Source organism: Peromyscus maniculatus, chromosome 3 (assembly GCF_049852395.1).
Source record: "Peromyscus maniculatus bairdii isolate BWxNUB_F1_BW_parent chromosome 3, HU_Pman_BW_mat_3.1, whole genome shotgun sequence".
In the NCBI taxonomy this organism is placed as follows: domain Eukaryota; kingdom Metazoa; phylum Chordata; class Mammalia; order Rodentia; family Cricetidae; genus Peromyscus; species Peromyscus maniculatus.
In genome coordinates this window covers 58301428-58318183 of record NC_134854.1, presented here as the reverse complement: position 1 = coordinate 58318183, position 16756 = coordinate 58301428, and the positions used below count along the sequence as shown (strand labels likewise).

The following is a 16756-nucleotide window of genomic DNA, read 5'->3' as shown; positions in this document are numbered from 1 at the left end:
CTCGTCAAATGATCTTTCATTCTGGCATGGAGTTATTCTCTCACATCTTCCATGTGGGCTGCAACTCTCCTTCCAAGGCCTATCTCATTTACTACATCTTAATTACACCATGCATTCTGCTGACTGTGGATCCAAGATCTTTCAAGCAAGGCTTGTAAGCAAGAATGCATCCACCCACAAAGGACAAAGCATGGTGCATTGTCAGTGCCCACAAAGGCAGACACCAGGGACTTAGGGAGGAGCTGAGGTTTTCAAAGACTAGCTCACAGGCCCCACAGGGAAGGGGTTCTTATGGAAACCTGTGCCCTGAACACATCTTTCAGGAAAGAGACTTGAGGTGTATTTTTGAAATAGGGTCTTTATTAAAAAGATAAATATAGAATATAAATGGAATCTGGGGTAAGCAATGTGAATTAGGCCCTAAAATGATTTCTTTTCCTAGCATACATTGGTGGAAATCACAGAGCAAAGAAAGTGTGCAATATCAAGGCTGTGCTTGAATCTCAGTTTATTGCTCAGTGTGACCCAAATGTACCCAGACCAAATCCATCAGCAGGGAGATGTAAAATGGTCCCATGCTAGGCTGATTTTCAACAGGCATTCTCTTTGCCTGGTGAAAGCCCCTTCCAACTAGAGGCCAAGTTATTAAGAAATTGTTTGTCATCTTAGATTGGATTGATCATTTGTTTCTCTGAATTCTTTTTCTCATCATTTACTCATTACACGCCTCCTCCTGATGGAAGGAGACATTTATTAGCTTCTGCATTTATTGCATTGGCAAACAGAAACATTCTGCTGCATTTCCTGGGGGTTCACTCATTTATCTATTGGATAAGAGACTGAAGTTTTCTACAGGGCAGAAAAATTAAAATATCAGTCAGGCTGACAGCGGGAAAATGAGGGTCTCTGCGACAAGACGCTTGCTTAAACGTGTGGTTCAGTAAGAAGGTGCTATGTTATTTCACCAAGCTACCACTTCACATGTAACCAAAACTGTGCTATTAGCTGGCAAACAAGCCCTCCAACACACAGTTTACATATGACGCTATAAAGCTCTCAGAAGCAGCGCTAATTGCGGCTTTAAATGGAAAACACAGCATGATGCTTTTGGAGATCTATGTTGAGAGAAGGAGATGGAAGGGAGAGAGAAAGAGGGGAGGGAGAGACAGAGAGAGAACTGTCTCAACAAATCCACGTAAACTGAATTTAGACTGACAAAATTGTAAGTTATAAGAAACCTTATGTCACTGAATCCTAATACAGAAATCTCTGCAGCATCCATCCCTGATAAGACATCATCCACATTTGCTCAAACATTCATGAGGAGGCCAGCATAATGCATAGTACAGCCTGTAGATGGGGGTTCACTTCCTAAACGTGAAGGGATTGGTGTGACTGAGGCAAGCTATTGAATCCTTCTGAGTCTTGGGGCCTTTGTTTCAGGCATTCACTATACTGAATGAATTAAGGTAGGAGGAGAGCAAAGAAATGCAGAAGCCCAACACAGTCTAAGCAGCCCTGCAGTCACTAAAATATGCCACTGCCTTTTGAGGTTGTGCCTCCCCATCAGCAGGACAGGTGCATGTGTGCACAATTATCTAGGGCAGCACACAAGCATTCTGAGCAGGCATCTGAGCTGCCTTATAGCATAGCTTTCTTCAGCTCCTTGTCATTTTCCTCTCCATTTCTTTTTCCCTCCTTTCCCATGGCTTCACTTCCCTTCAATCAATTTTAACTGGTCACTTTTCATTCTTGACAAAAAAACAAATACAATGGTTCACTGGTGAACTCTGCTGTCAGCCAAGAACACAACCCATGGCAGCTGGCCTACTCCAGCCCTGACCTGGTCATCCTAATTCTTTACTGTGATCCTAACTTTCTGGGGGTTAGTCTTCAAGTTAACAAAGCATGAGTAGCCTACTATTGTTCCAGTTACTGATATAACAAAGAAAAATCAATTTCTAATCTTTTACCCCCATCTTTTTACCCCAAAGATGATGGTACAATAGAAAAGTCCAGCTGAAACCCCATGCTGGGCAATGTGGTGCCAACGTGCAATCCCAGCACTCAGGAGGTTCAAAAGTTCAAGGGAGATCTAGCCCACATAAAAAGACTTGATTCAAAGAACAAGCAAATAACAGCAAAGTCTATTCTTCTTGATATAGTGCTTAAGATACTGTTTGTGTCTCAGCAAATCACCTTGGGAATAAGAGTTTAAGTGCTAATAATAAATTAGCTCTCTTCAGTAGCATGTTTCCACTAGGTGCTCACACAAGCTTTCGTGTATTCACTTTCCTTAAATCTGACCTGGGCGCACGTGTGATGTGTGTGTTGGAGGGTATCAAGCTGTTTGTGCACTGATAACCAGACAGCAATGCTGCTAAGTTCAAGTTGGTCCCCGGTCCACAAGTCCTTCATCTCTATCTGGAAGTCTTCATTCTCATGTGCAAACTCCACAGAGTGACGCAGCAGCAGCAGCAGCAGCAGCAGCAGCAGCACACAGGATGACTGCACTGAAGTCCTCCTCTCACACAGGCAACAGCAGCTCAGCAGGCTGGGAAACCCCAAGAGAACTTCCAAGATTAATTCATGCTCCGTTTTCAATACAGTGCCAACATAAAGCGAGAGGATACCTGGCCCCTCTGTGAACCAAAATGATCCAGATGCTAAGGTACTACTGATTTATATTACCTTTTATACAGCTAGTCAGGATAAAAAGCAATATAGGTTCTTTGGTGGTAGTTCATAGGTTAACAATTCCCACAGATTCCATTCTATAACACAGGATGCTAAGATTATTCAATTTACTCCCCACACTTATTTTATCCAAGTAGAAATGTTTCTGTAAACGCCCTTATTTGATAAAGAATTCTTTCAACACTTTACCTTCTGTAAACCATTGCAGGGAAAGGAACTCAAAAAGATCCATTCTTTCTGACCTGTTCTCAAACAAGGCAAAAACCACCTGGAATGCTAGCTGTGTCACTAGCAATATTTCAGATCCACTGATAAAAGACCAGCTACCTGGGCTGGAGAGATGGCTCAGATGTTAAGAGCACTGACTGCTCTTCCAGAGGTCCTGAGTTCAATTCCCAGCAACCACATGGTGGCTCACAACCATCCGTAATCAGATCTGGTGCCCTCTTCTGGCCTGCAGTCATACATTCTGTATACATAATAAATAAATAAATCTTAAAAAAAAAAAAAAAAAGACCAGCTACCAGGCACTACAGTGTGATCTGTCTATCCACCTATCCACCTAATCTACCCATTCACCCACCCACCTACCCACCCACCCACCCATCCATCCATCCATCCATCCATCCATCCATCCATCCATCCATCCAATCTATCTGAGATACAGGCCACAGCTGGAATTCACTATGCAGCCCAGGACAGGTCTCACTCCTTTGAGTATTAGGCCTACAGATGTGCAGCACCACATCCACTTTCTCTGTTGTACTCTGTATAAACTGCCCCACTTAAACCCCACAATCACACCATCATGCTGGCACCATGACCCCTAGTCTATGCTCCCTAGATGAGGAAATTGAGGGCAGTAAACATTTTTCAATCTATACAAAAGGTGAAGTGGGAGGGAAGCATGAGGAGGGTGAGAGGATGATGACCCCCAACTACCCCAGTATCAAAGAAGAAAAACTTGGTTGCTTGGTAAGTCAATAAATGATTTTTTTTTGGGGGGGGGAAGGACGATCCTAAAGGTGAAAATGTTTTTTTTAATGTCTCCAAATTAAACTTAAATGAACTCCTACGCTGAACAAGGCTCATGATGAAATCCACCTAAGTAGAGGTACTGCTTGTAGAAGATGCTGTTAGCACCTTTTGCTTTTTTTTTTTTTTTCAACCTGGATTCACATATCACTCACCACAAAGAAACTCTTCCTCTGCCAGGCTCCTGTTCCTCCCCAAATAAGTCACCAGCTTCAGACCTTGCCTTTAAGGTCTACCTTGGGGGTGGGGGGGTGGGAGGGGCATTTGTTTATAAGATAACTCTTCCAGTAAATGGCTGTAAATTCCTCTGTGGTCTAACTTCTATATTTATACACCTGACTAGACAAGGGCCCAAACATTACATGGTATCATCAGCTGACTATATAGAAATCCCTAATTATAACTGATAAAAAAATGCAATTTGTGATTTACAGGCACACAGTCATTACCCATCCAATAAGGAGGTCTGTTATTCTTACTCTTCCCAGACCCAGTTACCTACTTCCACCTTCATCCATTATCTTAAGCCTGAAACAGACCAGTCTTTCTTCCCTTTCTCCACCTGTAGCAGACACACTGGCCACTTCAGATCTATGGACACTCTTGGAGAGACATTTGCTGAGAAGAAAAACAGTTAAGAGTTAGCAGCCAAATGTGGGGGTGGGGGCAGGGCATGAGGGGTATGTTTTCATGAGCTGCCCCTGATCGGCTGTGGCTTAGTCAGGGACCACATGAGCGAGCCAAGCAAGGCACACAGCTGGGGGAGGCTCCCAGGTCTGGATGACCACCGGCTGCCTCATTTACACCGCTCCATGGCATCAGCTGCTCTCATGTATTCTTACACTCTTTGCAGAACATGCTGGACTTGCAAGTGCAGTACATAACACTGTATCTTTGCTAATCCCCCCAGGTTGTTGAGCATTTGTGGGAACAGGAATCAAAGAGCCTCCTCACTCCTCTGTGTCTAATGCAACCCCATTACAATTATAAGTTCTCCTTAAGCCTGAACAGTGTAGAAGATCAGAAGGTGAGCCTGGGCTCTGAGGCTTCAAATTCTGGCTCTGCCACTTACTATCTTCATGACCTATACGGTACACAGCATTCCCATGCCTCACTCCATTTGTCTAAGAAACGAGCATACCAGCCCTGGGCAGTTGGAAAGGTTATGTGAAATACCACAGTACTGCAGTACTGGCAAATGGTAAGCTCACAATAAATGTTATTCCTTATTTCAAATAGCGAGGAAGGATTATCAATGTTGATTTGGGTTTGAGGAAAAACACAGGGAAAACCATGGGTGCATTTTCACTTGATGAATTAAAAAAAGAAAAAAAACCAAAACAAAAACAACTCTTCGCTATCATTTAAGCCGATTCATTGGGCTTATTTACTATTCTAGAAGAGAAGAGATTAAAGTCACTCTTGAAATCAGAGTGCCATTTGAACTCCACACAGAAGTGATCCAGTAACAAAGTGCAGACCAAAATAAGCACCGTCTGCTAGGCTTGGCACACTAGCTACTGCACTTGAAAAGCAAACCTGGCACTTTCTGCAAAGAATGCATGAGAGCAGCTGATGCCATGGAGCAATGTAAATGAAGCAGCCAATGATCATTCAGACCTGGGAGGCCTCCCTATCAGACATGTGACCTGCCTGGCTGGCTCCTTGACTAAGCAGCAGCTGATTGGGGCAGCGCATGAACCCCCGCCCCTAACATACACACACATACTTATCTAAAACTCTTACTATTTCTTTTCCCGTAAATTACACTCAACATAAAATATGTCTGTTGTAGACTGTCTTTGCATTAACCAGTTGCTAACACTATAGAAAGAGAAGTTTGTGCCTTGTTGCTCTATTTCCAGAGTCTAAAACAGAGCCTGCTGCATTGATAATTATATAAAAAAAAAAAAAAAGAAAAGAAAAAAGAAAAAAACAAAAAGAAACCCCCAAACCATAAAATGAATGAATGGTCCTGGTTACTAGCTAGCTACTAGTGACAAAGCAAAGTGAAAAACTAAATAAAACAAAGCACTTCACACTTGACAAATGTCCTAAATGATTAGCAACAACACTATTGCAGAATAATTTAAAAATCAATTAAAAGACTATTAAAGTATTGGTTTCTTCTAGAGTCTAGAAAACTCCCAAACAAATTGTTTGAAAGCAATATTTAGATGCGACCTAGAAGTTAAGAGAGCAGGTGATCCTGGAATAAGAAAGGCTTAGGGAGTAACACAGAAAGTGGGTTATAAGAAGAGACTGTGGGCAACTTTTATTTTGTAACCTGAAAGGGGAGAATAACTCTCTCTTCATTTAAAAACACCAACAAATAAAACTAATACTATTATATATCTAATAAAAGTCATCATCTCATTAATTTTCAAATACCATGAACATGCAGTTTTCCATTTCAGTGTGAATTAATGGTAAGTATAAGGCAGAAAGACTATCCACAATACCCCATCTGCTGTGTGGATAAACTTTTAAAAAAGTAATTTTCTCTAAAGACAAATAATTTTCCTTGGATAATGGGGAATCCAGAAAGCATGTTTCATCAAATGTGCTACCATAGCTGGGTGGTGGTGACGCATGCCTTTAATCTCAGCACCCAGGAGGCAGAGGCAGGTGGATCTCTGTGAGTTCGAGGCCAGCCTAGGCCACCGAGTGAGTTCCAGGAAAGGCGCAAAGCTACACAGACAAACCCTGTCTGGAAAAACAAAAACAAAAAAATGTGCTACAGTAAAAAATTTTAACTGTAGTGTGATTTGCAAGGTGGTGGGTTTAGTGAGGACTTTACCACACTTTGTACCACAGAGAAAATGAGAAGAAAAGCAACTTAAAAGGTTGCATACATCCCTATCTTGACTCTACCGTGTAGTAAACTAAAAAGACATTCATCCACAGAGAAACTAGCTTTAATCCTTTACTTCCGCTATAGCAAGTATACCCTGTAGTGTACTTTGAATCATGGGATTAAAAACACAAGATCTACATATATGAAAGATAGTTGAAGAGCTCGAGTCTGGATTTGATTTGATTTTTTTTTCTTTTTTCAGGAACAATAAAGTCAACAGCAAACTGTGGGGAACTATAAAAATGAATTCAAATTTCATTTAAAAGCTTATTTTCCAGACTGGAAAAGTTCATCATTTAATTCTTTTTCTTTCCCTCATTTTAAGTGTATCATGTTTTGCCTGCATGCACATATGTGCACCATGTATGTGCTGTGTCTGAGGAGGCCAGAAAAAGGGCCTTGAGTCCCCTGGAGCTAGTCACAGCAGTTGTAGAGCATCATGGAGGTTCTGGACACGGAACTTGGTGCTCTGTGAAAGCAGCCAGTGCTCTTAAGTGTGAGCTAAGTCATCTCTCCAGCCTCTGATAATTTCATTCTAAGAATTCTCTAACCTCACCATGCCTTTTGAAGACTTTTGTTTTTGTTTTTAAAGGCATATTCTTCAGAAAGGCAACAATGTCTACTGTGAATTTTTTGCTTTGTTTTGTTTTCCTGAGCTGGTCAACAAAATTTGAAATCCGTATTTCAAAAATTAAAAAGAATTTGGTGATTTTGCTCTTTGGTGAGTACTTTTAATAGACTCTTGCATAAGTAACACAGAATGATGGGACATGTCAGTACTGCATCCCACTTAGAACGTTTTTCTGCATAAACGGAATTGACAGTATCAACACCCCACCTTCATTTCCCTGAACCTTAGTCTTAGAAATGTTTGCTGCCTCCTAGTAATACAACCCACAATAAGTATCTTGTTTTTCCAAGGAAGGATCTTTTTATCAGGAATATTCTCATCAGAGCACAGTATTAAGAGGGAAGCAGTGGCTGTTGGGAGAAGCACTCCAGGCCTCTCTGGCATGCCTCTTTGCCCTGGCCCACAGAAGCCATTGAGGCCGCAATCACACTCTTATGCTTTCTTGTCTTACGCTGCATTTGAGGAATAAGACAGAAAGTAAAATGTAAACTTCTGTACTTGTTTATTGTTTGACTTACATATCTCCTTATTTAATTTTAACAAAAATTTTAATTTAAAAAAAACCTGCAAGATTGGCCCAAATACCATTAACAACACCTTTGTTTCTGTGATGATTTCTTAAATCAAGGGTATTGTTGGAATATTAGAAAAACCAAACCTATCAGTGTACCAGTGGCTGAGCTCACGTGGTAGGTCACGTGTGCAGGCAAAACTTCCTGCAGGGAACAGCCTCCTCCTGCTGGTCTTTCCAGGCTTCAGAACTATAGTTGGTAGAACCTAGCTCTTTCCTCTCTATGGGCCTCCTCACTAACTAGATGATGTGAGCTACTCTGCACACCACAAAACTTTCAGTAAACATCAAGTATAACTAGGTCATACAGAGCATTCAATCTGTTGCTTGTTTGTTTAGAAACGGGTCTTGTTTTGTTTTGCTTGTTAATTTCCCACCTCTTAGCCAGAAAGGTATTCATTAGCATTCTTTCATCTGGATAAACAATTTAGTCTCTGCTCAAGAGATGAAGGATGACCAAAAGACCCAGGTTGTTATACACTATCAGGTTACTATCTTAGATATTGGATATCTATCAAGTTTGAAGGGAAATACATATGAAAGACATCTCATTCTAACAACAAAAAAATGTACATTAAAAAGGTTTGAAAAAAACCTAAAAGAATGTATGTAGGCATCAATATTTTTATTCTATATTATAAAATTAGTTCCATAGTAAGCTCAACAACTCATACTTTTGGGAAAATTCAAAATACTATTTTATATTTTAGCATAATAAAACAAGGTATACGTGTTTCAAACAGAGCTCAACCCACATTTCCATAGTCAACCTCTCGTCCTCTATGTTTCTTTCTTTTTTTTTTTTTTTAAAACTTTTCACTCAAAAGCTACCTCAAATATCTATGTACAATCCTCAACAGTTTAGGTGCCGCTGCTAATGATGTTAGCCGATATTTATGCTCACTTTGTTTGCATAATGTATATAATATTTTGCTTAATTTCCATATGCACAAGGCAGTATATCACGAAGGCCACTATACCAAGAAAATTCTAAAGATCAAATAGATATTTCCAATAACAAACAGCGAAAGTGTATGAGGTCTAACATTTGATCCCATATCCTGCTGGTCTTTGATGCACTTTGTTAACCCTGAAGTCCTTTGTAGGAGAGGTCTCACACTATCAATGAATTCTGGGGTCACCAAGCTTATGTCCCTAAGATTCTAAGCCTGTGGTTACTCTTAACTATCTCATGTAATAATGAAATACCAGGGGACAAGTACTTGAGAAGCAAAGTTTAACAAATTATTACATCCAAAAATCAGCAAGTAGACCAAGCCAGCAAGAGTCCTCTGCTCTGATAAAACTAACCAGCTGAGTTCAACTGCACATGCCATTCCACTGGCACAGCAGTTAATTCAAAGATACACACCTGCCCATCGCTGAAACAAAGCTGAGCTTGGTTGTCATAAAACCTAAGCAACACTACCCAACATATTCACTATTTTAAGCCATCTGTGCATTATCTGGGAGGGCTGCCATGCAAACCAGTTCTAAGAGTGTAAGTGGACCAATCCACATCATTCACTTGCCTGGCGCTGAATTGATGGAGCAATAACAATAATTAAGTAAACACCACCATCATTCCCTTGCCAACAGCATAAATCCAATTTTCCAGTATCCATGTGTGTAGTAAGACAGGCCCATAGGGTCAAGGAAATTGGCTCAGACCAGTACAAGGCATGCACATAGCGTACTCCTTAAGAGCCAACCTGGAGTTTGCCTGAGGGCCTAGCAACAGTCACTGTCAGAGTTCCTGATCATGCCCAGCCAATGAGGGATGACCACACAGACTGGGTGCTGGGAGGAGGGTATATAAGGCCTTCCCTGCTATTGAATAAGTGAGTTTGTTATTTGCTTTCAATGGACTCCCAGTATCTGTGTCATTGATGCGGCACCTTCTCACCCACTCCCCCAGGGAGCCATTAGGATCTAAGCAACACACGTACCCATTTCTTAGTGTGAAAACAGGCTAACTTCTGTGGTTAGATGAGTAAGTTCCTAAGAGCAGCAAACTTCCGTGTCAATAAAATATCTCAATTCATTTGCATATTATCCATGTTATTGTTCAATACTGGTTTTAACTCTCTGTCGGAACAGGCTTAAAATAACAGTAGCCTTATTTTGTTGTCTGGCAATGCTTGAAACCCGGAGTGTCATCATGAGCACTGCTTCCGCTTGGCCACTCCTAAAGTAATATTCATTCACAACCCTCTTCTGTATAATTACCCTCAAATGCTTGCACAACAATGGAGAGTTCTACAAATTGGTTCTTCATGTAGCTTGAGCCAACAGATTATAATACTTGGCCTTTTGCCTCTATGGCATTATTCTTTTTGAAAATGGGTTTAGGGTCAAGTCTAAATGAGACATAATATAATTTTTAGTCTGTCCAACAGCAAAATGGCAGTGTCTGTCTTTAATCACACACTATTGAATTTCAACAAGTAGCTCAAGGTATGGCTGCCAAATTTCAACAATTTCAAGCAAATCCCATGAGAGAACAGACAATTCACAATCCTCCATGCATTATTTTTACTGAATTACAGAAACACTGAGGTTCCAGTATTACGTTCATTTTGATAACAGTGTAAACAGTCAGGCAGACATGGATCACCTACCCTTAGGAAATACCACAGGACATTTCCTCTCAGCTTTGCACTCCCTATATCAGGTCATACAGTCTATTCTGGTAAGGTAGAAACTACAGTAAGTTCTTGAAATACTACTATTAAGGAATAGCAAGGAAGGAGGCATTATGAAATACTGGAGACAAAGTATGTTTCATCTTGTTACTCCATGTACCTCAAAGTTACTATGTAAGGCAGATCAGTATGTAGTAGGTGATATCCAACATGAGGCAGGTGAATGTAGAGAGAAAGCAAGTTTGGGAACCAGGCACAGGAGCCCATATGCCTGCAATTCCAACACTCATGATGCTGAGATAGGGAGTGAAGGGTGGTGGGTTTAAGGTCTGTCTGAAACATATAATGAGAGGCAGGAAGGGCCCAATAGAAGGAAGAAGGGAGGAAGGAAGGCATGTACTGTCTATAATGTATTTACTGTCTACAGTGTATTTGTCTATTCATAATCTAAGTTTGTAAAAAGTTCCTAACCCAGGCTCCAGGTGCACGCAATCTAAGCAGCAGTAGACACCATGCTTCAGGGACCCTTTGATAGGATCTGCTAAATTCTATCACACTGAATCTCATCACTATGACCTGCACTGAAGTAGCTTGGCTTAAAAGTTATTTCTGGCTACTTTCCCCATAGAATGACTAGAACCACTTTCTCTTTTCTCTATCCTATCAGAAGAATAAAGCCCACTCTACAACACAGGTCTTTGGCTATCTCCTTCCTTCTAGCACCTCCCATCCACTCAGGCTGAGTACTATAGCACACTAAATGGCTATTCAGCTCATCAGGACCCAGAAAATACTGGTGTAATTTCTCTTTGCTATAAACACAGTTCACTATGAAGTAAGCCTATGGTGCTTACTGTAGAAAGGGCTCACCAACTGTTGCTAATGGACAGTTAATTGAAAATCTGTTACTTTACTCTAAAGAGAAAACAAATCCATATTCCATTCACCTTCATGAACACCTTCTTAGAAGTGAGTGGTACCTTCTTCCCAGGAACTTTGTTTCCCACCAGTGGTCACCCAGAGTGAGAGGCTGTTTGGCATGAGGAGGGCGGGGCCTAGCTGCACAGCTGGGAAATCTGGGGCAAGATACTCAGTGACTTTGAGTTTCAACAGTAAAAACAGCAACTGACTGGGGAAGTGTGGGAGCCCGTTCTCGGGTTCCTCGTGGCTTTACCCAGCAGGTCCGAATAGAGGATGATCAGGACCACGGGCCTGAGTGCAGGTGTCTGAGATGGCCTGCAATTGGCTGTGCTGGGGGAGGAGGTCTTTTGCTCCACCCCTTGGCATCTCTATAAAAACCCTGGACCAGAGACAGTCCGGGCCCGTTGGAATAGGTTCCAGGCCCTCTCGAGGCTATCCTTTATTTTCTATCTGTTTATCTCCACAAGATTCTCTGCTATAAATCCTTCTATCTAATATTTCCTGCTGCTCGCACTCAAGAAAACTCTGGGAAGCTGTGGGGGTGATGGGTAAACGCCCCACAGAATGGCGCCTGAACAGGGACTAAAGAAAAAAAGGGACGAAAGAAAAAAAAAAGGGACGAAAGAAAAAAAAGGGACGAAAGAAAAAAAAAGGGACGAAAGAAAAAAAAAAGGACGAAAGAAAAAAAAGGGACGAAAGGAAAAAAAGGGACGAAAGGAAAAAAAGGGACGAAAGGAAAAAAAGGGACGAAAGGAAAAAAAGGGACGAAAGGAAAAAAAGGGACGAAAGGAAAAAAAGGGACGAAAGGAAAAAGACTAAAGAAAAAAAGGGACAAAAAAGGGGGGACTAAAGACAAATGAACAGGGACTAAAGACAAATGAACAGGGACTAAAGATAAAGGAAAATAATAGTTTTTTTTTTTTTTCTTTCGAGACAGGGTTTCTCTGTGTAGCTTTGTGCCTTTCCTGGAACTCACTTGGTAGCCCAGGCTGGCCTCGAACTCACAGAGATCTGCCTGGCTCTGCCTCCCGAGTGCTGGGATTAAAGGCGTGCGCCACCACCGCCCGGCAATAATAGTTTTAATACAGAGTTTTTGGTGAAAGTGCTGAGTCAGCCCTGCCAGTGGAAAGGCATGCCGGTGTTATGGAATATATATATTTTTATATATATTTTTTGGTGAGGCAGGGGTTTTATCCTCGAGAGAAAAGGAAAGCGGACTGGAAGGATGTCCGATGCTGCAGCGAAATTCTCTTCTGTCAAAATTTTCTATCTTCTATGCCTTTCTCAATTTCTATCTGAAAAATAAGTAAGGTATAGGGTAGTAATATAGTTTAGGAAAAACTTAGAAGTGTAAGATTGTGTAGGAAAAAATAAGTAAAGCAACTAGACAGAAAAACTCTTCAATTTTCTAACTTTGGGGGCTTTGAAAGCAAACTGGGGAAAAATCTTTCTTTGGGCTTTATGGGTAGTAAAAAAGCTCTTCTTTGAGCTTATGGGGAAGAAAAAGTTTCCTATGGAAGCTTTTGACCTGGGGACAGCTGAAATGCTAAGTCCAAGCAGCAGGAGAAAGTAATTTCTCCCTGAGGCAAAAATGGGGGTGTAAGAAGTCAAAGTTTAAAGTTGGGAAGTTTTGGGAAAAGTTGGTCTTTCTCCTGGGGGAAAAAAATCTTTCTCTTAAACTCTAAAGCTTTTCTTGAAAAATTTTTTGGGGAAAAATCTCTCTAAAAAGCCTTAATCTTTCTCAAAAGCTCTCTTAAACTTAAAAACTAAATTTGTCCTGGGAGATGACAAAAATTAGAATCACCTGAAGATACTAGTATGGGGACCACCTGTGATTAGCTCTAAGGGAAAACAACTAAACCTCTTAAGACAGCAAAACCTCTAAGTTCTCTTTCAAGCTTTAAAAATCCTCCCTGCAATGCAGGAGGCAAGGACAAGTTTCTAAAAACCCCTTCTAAGCTCTGTCTCTTCAAGCTAGTAATAGACAGTGGGTCAGAGTACCCTGAGGGAAACGCTTGGGGAAAGTGTGGGTGAAGAGCTACAGAGAGCCCAAAAGGGCAGGAAACTTTACCTGAGAAAAGCAAAAAAGCCAAGCTTTTCAGTTACAGCCTAGCTGAGGCATCAAGTGCTTTGTTTCTGAGTGAGCATTTCAGAATGAAAAGGTGCTCCTAATCTTCCTAATGCAAAGATCCCCTGAAGCAATGCAAACTGTTAGCATTGTATCCTCCCTTCTGACCAAAAACCCAGAGGCGACTGGCCAGCTTCTCTGAGTTGGAGTGCATTTTGGGGATACTAAGATTCCTGCAGTTGTAAACTTCCTGGAGCACAGAGATGAGGCAGGAAGGTGCAGGACCCAGGGGAAGATTGCTAATGAACAAAGCAAGCTAAAGCCTGTGGGAACGGCACAGTTGTCCACTTTCCTACAAGTCCCGGGTTGAAAGGTCCGCAACTACAAAAAGAAATCTGAGAAAAAGCTTTCCTATTAGAGAAAGGACCTTTCTGGGAAAACAGTAAAGCTGAACTGTGTCTGAAGCAGTCGTGCTGCTGAGTCAGAACGCTATCTGGGGAAAGAGCCCAGCCAGGGCAGAACAGAACAATCCAGGAGTAAAGCTTTCTTTTCTGTCAGAGAAAGCATCTCTTTGAGAAAAGCTTTGTTTCAACTGACTCCCGATGAGATGAGGGAGTGTAGCCCTGAGGGGTGATGGCCTCTGGCATAAGCTCTGTCCTTGAGCACCCAGACAAGCAAATGCAACCCACTGGGGGACTGGGTCAGGTGAAGGCCTGATGAGGCAAAGCACCTGTCCTAATGGGAGTTTAGAAATGGCAAAAACCTCCCTTGTTAGATTTTCAGTCTGTACGCAAACCACACAGACCCCGAAAACAGACAGAAAACCCCTACCTTCAGTAGCAGAGAAAGCCGCCACTGTAGTGTTGGAAACTGTTTCTGGGGTAGAGGGGATAAACTGAGACCAAACTGGATACTGTCTGGGAGAAAGACTCTGAAGAAAGAGGGGACAGATTCCTCCCCAGAAAATGCATGACCTGACAAAGCTGCTAGAGTTTGAGGCAGATTCAGGGGGAGAAAAAAGCCCCTACCTCCAAAGGCAGCTAGCAGAGGTACAGAGCCGCAGACAGAAAGCTGAAGCTCTGCATCTGGCGGGGGGAAGGAACAAGCAAAATGAGAATAAGATCAGTGGGAGAAAATCTCTCTGAAGAAGCTATGGAAAAGCTGTTGTAAATGATCTTGTTTTTCACTAACTGGCTAAGACAAACACAAGCCCCGAGTAAAGTTGCTATCAGAAATGCCAGCCTCAATGCTGGCTAACGAGGCAGGTACAGTTCTGATTCGGGGGCCAGTGTCTAATGAAGTTGAAACACCTGTTAAAGCCAGCTGAGGAGAATAGAAACCTCCCAATGTGCCATAGCTGAAAATGTAAAATGCTTGTTCAAATCTCCCATTGCAAAAGCAAAAAACTTTGTTCAAACCTCCCAGGCAAGAATTTGTAAGCAAGTCTGGTAAAAGAGAACCAGTTGACTCTCAAACACGATAAGAAATATGGGAAATGATATAAGGGACTGATATGGGACTGATATTATGGACTGATATAAGGGAAATGCATTCTGGGAAAGGTAGTTTTTCCGCTAAAGATGGTGACATTGCCCTGAAACACTTTTGTCAGCTTGAAAATACGTTCATGGTAAAATTAAAATACAGCTTTTAAAAATAAGGAGGAAAATCGTCTAAGGGTTTAAGTGTCAGTCCCAATGAAAAATTGAAAGGATACAGAACTAGGAGCTTTGCAGTTTGGGGCTCTGTTGGTAAAATGCCTTATTTACCCTAATAGCTGTGCAAAGTTTTTACGGTAGTGGGATGACAAAAAGCTACCTAAAAGAGCAAATAAGCCACTTTAAAATCCTTTAAATAAGGGAAAGCAGTTTATACACTGAACGTTGTCTTAGATATGAAGAAACTTATGTTGAAATTAACGTTCTTTGCCTTTTGAACAAACTGCCAGCAATGAGTAATTCCTTTGCAAATCTAATAAGGAGACAAGGAAACAGGCATTCAAAAAAGAAATGACTGCTTTCTAGATGGGAAACAAACTTCAGAAAATCTAGCTGTCTTACAAAAGAGTTGCTTTATCTGAAAGTTCCTTATAAGAAATCAATGCTAAATATCACTGCTGCTAATAACATCAGGAGTTAAAGCTAATGAAGTGAAAATACTAAATCCTGAAACTCAAGTAAAATGAAAAGATCCCTGCTCGGGATTATGGAAGGGTCCTGATCCTGTGTTAATATGGGGTCGAGGACATGTTTGTGTTTTTTCACAAGAGGAGAATGAAGCTCGGTGGTTACCGGAGCGTTTGGTGTAAGGAGCGTGGAACTAAGAAAGGTCAGGTCAATGACGTTTCCTATAAAGGAACCAAAATGAAAGTGGCTCGATTAATGTTTCTGAGGTTTTGTCACTGGTTAATGCAAACAGTAAGGAAACAGTTCAGAGCTGTGCTGCTTTTGACTTTACTAGCGTCTTTAGAAAAATACCTTATATCACCTAATAGCTGTGCAGCATTGGCAAAGAGCTTTACAGCAGCTAAATACAGTAATTTCACCCTCAGCGTAAAGTTTTTCAGTAGAACAAACCAAAAGTACTGCTGTGTTAGAAACGTTTGTTTGAATTGAAGTTCCTAGGTGAGCTATTATGAATTTGGGTGAAGGGACAGCCTCTAGTTAAACACTGTCTACCGCTGACAGTGCATCTCTGCCGGTCCGGAACGGCAACTATGGGGTGTGGCTTTGTCCTGAGAATGTTACAATCCCCTAGCAACAAGTATCACAACTCTATAATGACAATACTCACTAAATCCCAGTGCTTTATAACAAAGCTAACTATAAACTGTAAACTTTAGAAATGATGTACGTACTTCCTGTCTAGTTAAGAGAATCTTTCTGATAGATGGTGATAATAATTAAGAGTAAGAAGTAGAAAGACGAATATAAGATATGTGAGTTTGTAAAAATTCTGTCTTGTTAGATCTGTTAAGAAATCTTTAGGTGTTTGCTAAGTTAGATATATGCTAATGGTAGCCTATATAAGTTTGTAAAATAGATCTATAGAGTTCCTTTAAGAATATAAGCTTGTAAGAAGTATCAAAGGTAGTCTTAAGACATGTAGTAATAAGCTTGTAAGATGCTAGTTGTAAATGTAAGTTTAAATAAGAAATAAGATGGAATGAATATAAGTATGAGAATAAGAAATATATTTGCTAAAGTAGTTCTATAGTTTCCTTAAAGTATAAATAAGTAGATGTTAATATGTGAGTTTGTAAAAATGTGTAAATGTTGAGTGAGTTTATGCTTAAGCACATGTTATGTGGATTTGTAAAGTATAAATGTTA

At 40.9% G+C, this 16756-nt stretch overlaps 1 protein-coding gene and 1 long non-coding RNA gene across 3 annotated transcripts in view; one reads left to right on the top strand and one right to left on the bottom strand.

The window, feature by feature from the left end:
* Chchd3 (coiled-coil-helix-coiled-coil-helix domain containing 3) overlaps positions 1-16756 on the bottom strand; it is a 281206-nt gene that overhangs the window by 76612 nt on the left and 187838 nt on the right. The gene's annotated exons all lie outside the window — the stretch shown is intronic.
* Positions 1954-7303, top strand: LOC121827912 (uncharacterized). The gene is made up of 3 exons (XR_006070246.2): positions 1954-2671; positions 4643-4933; positions 6792-7303. It is a non-coding gene; the product is annotated as an uncharacterized LOC121827912 (long non-coding RNA).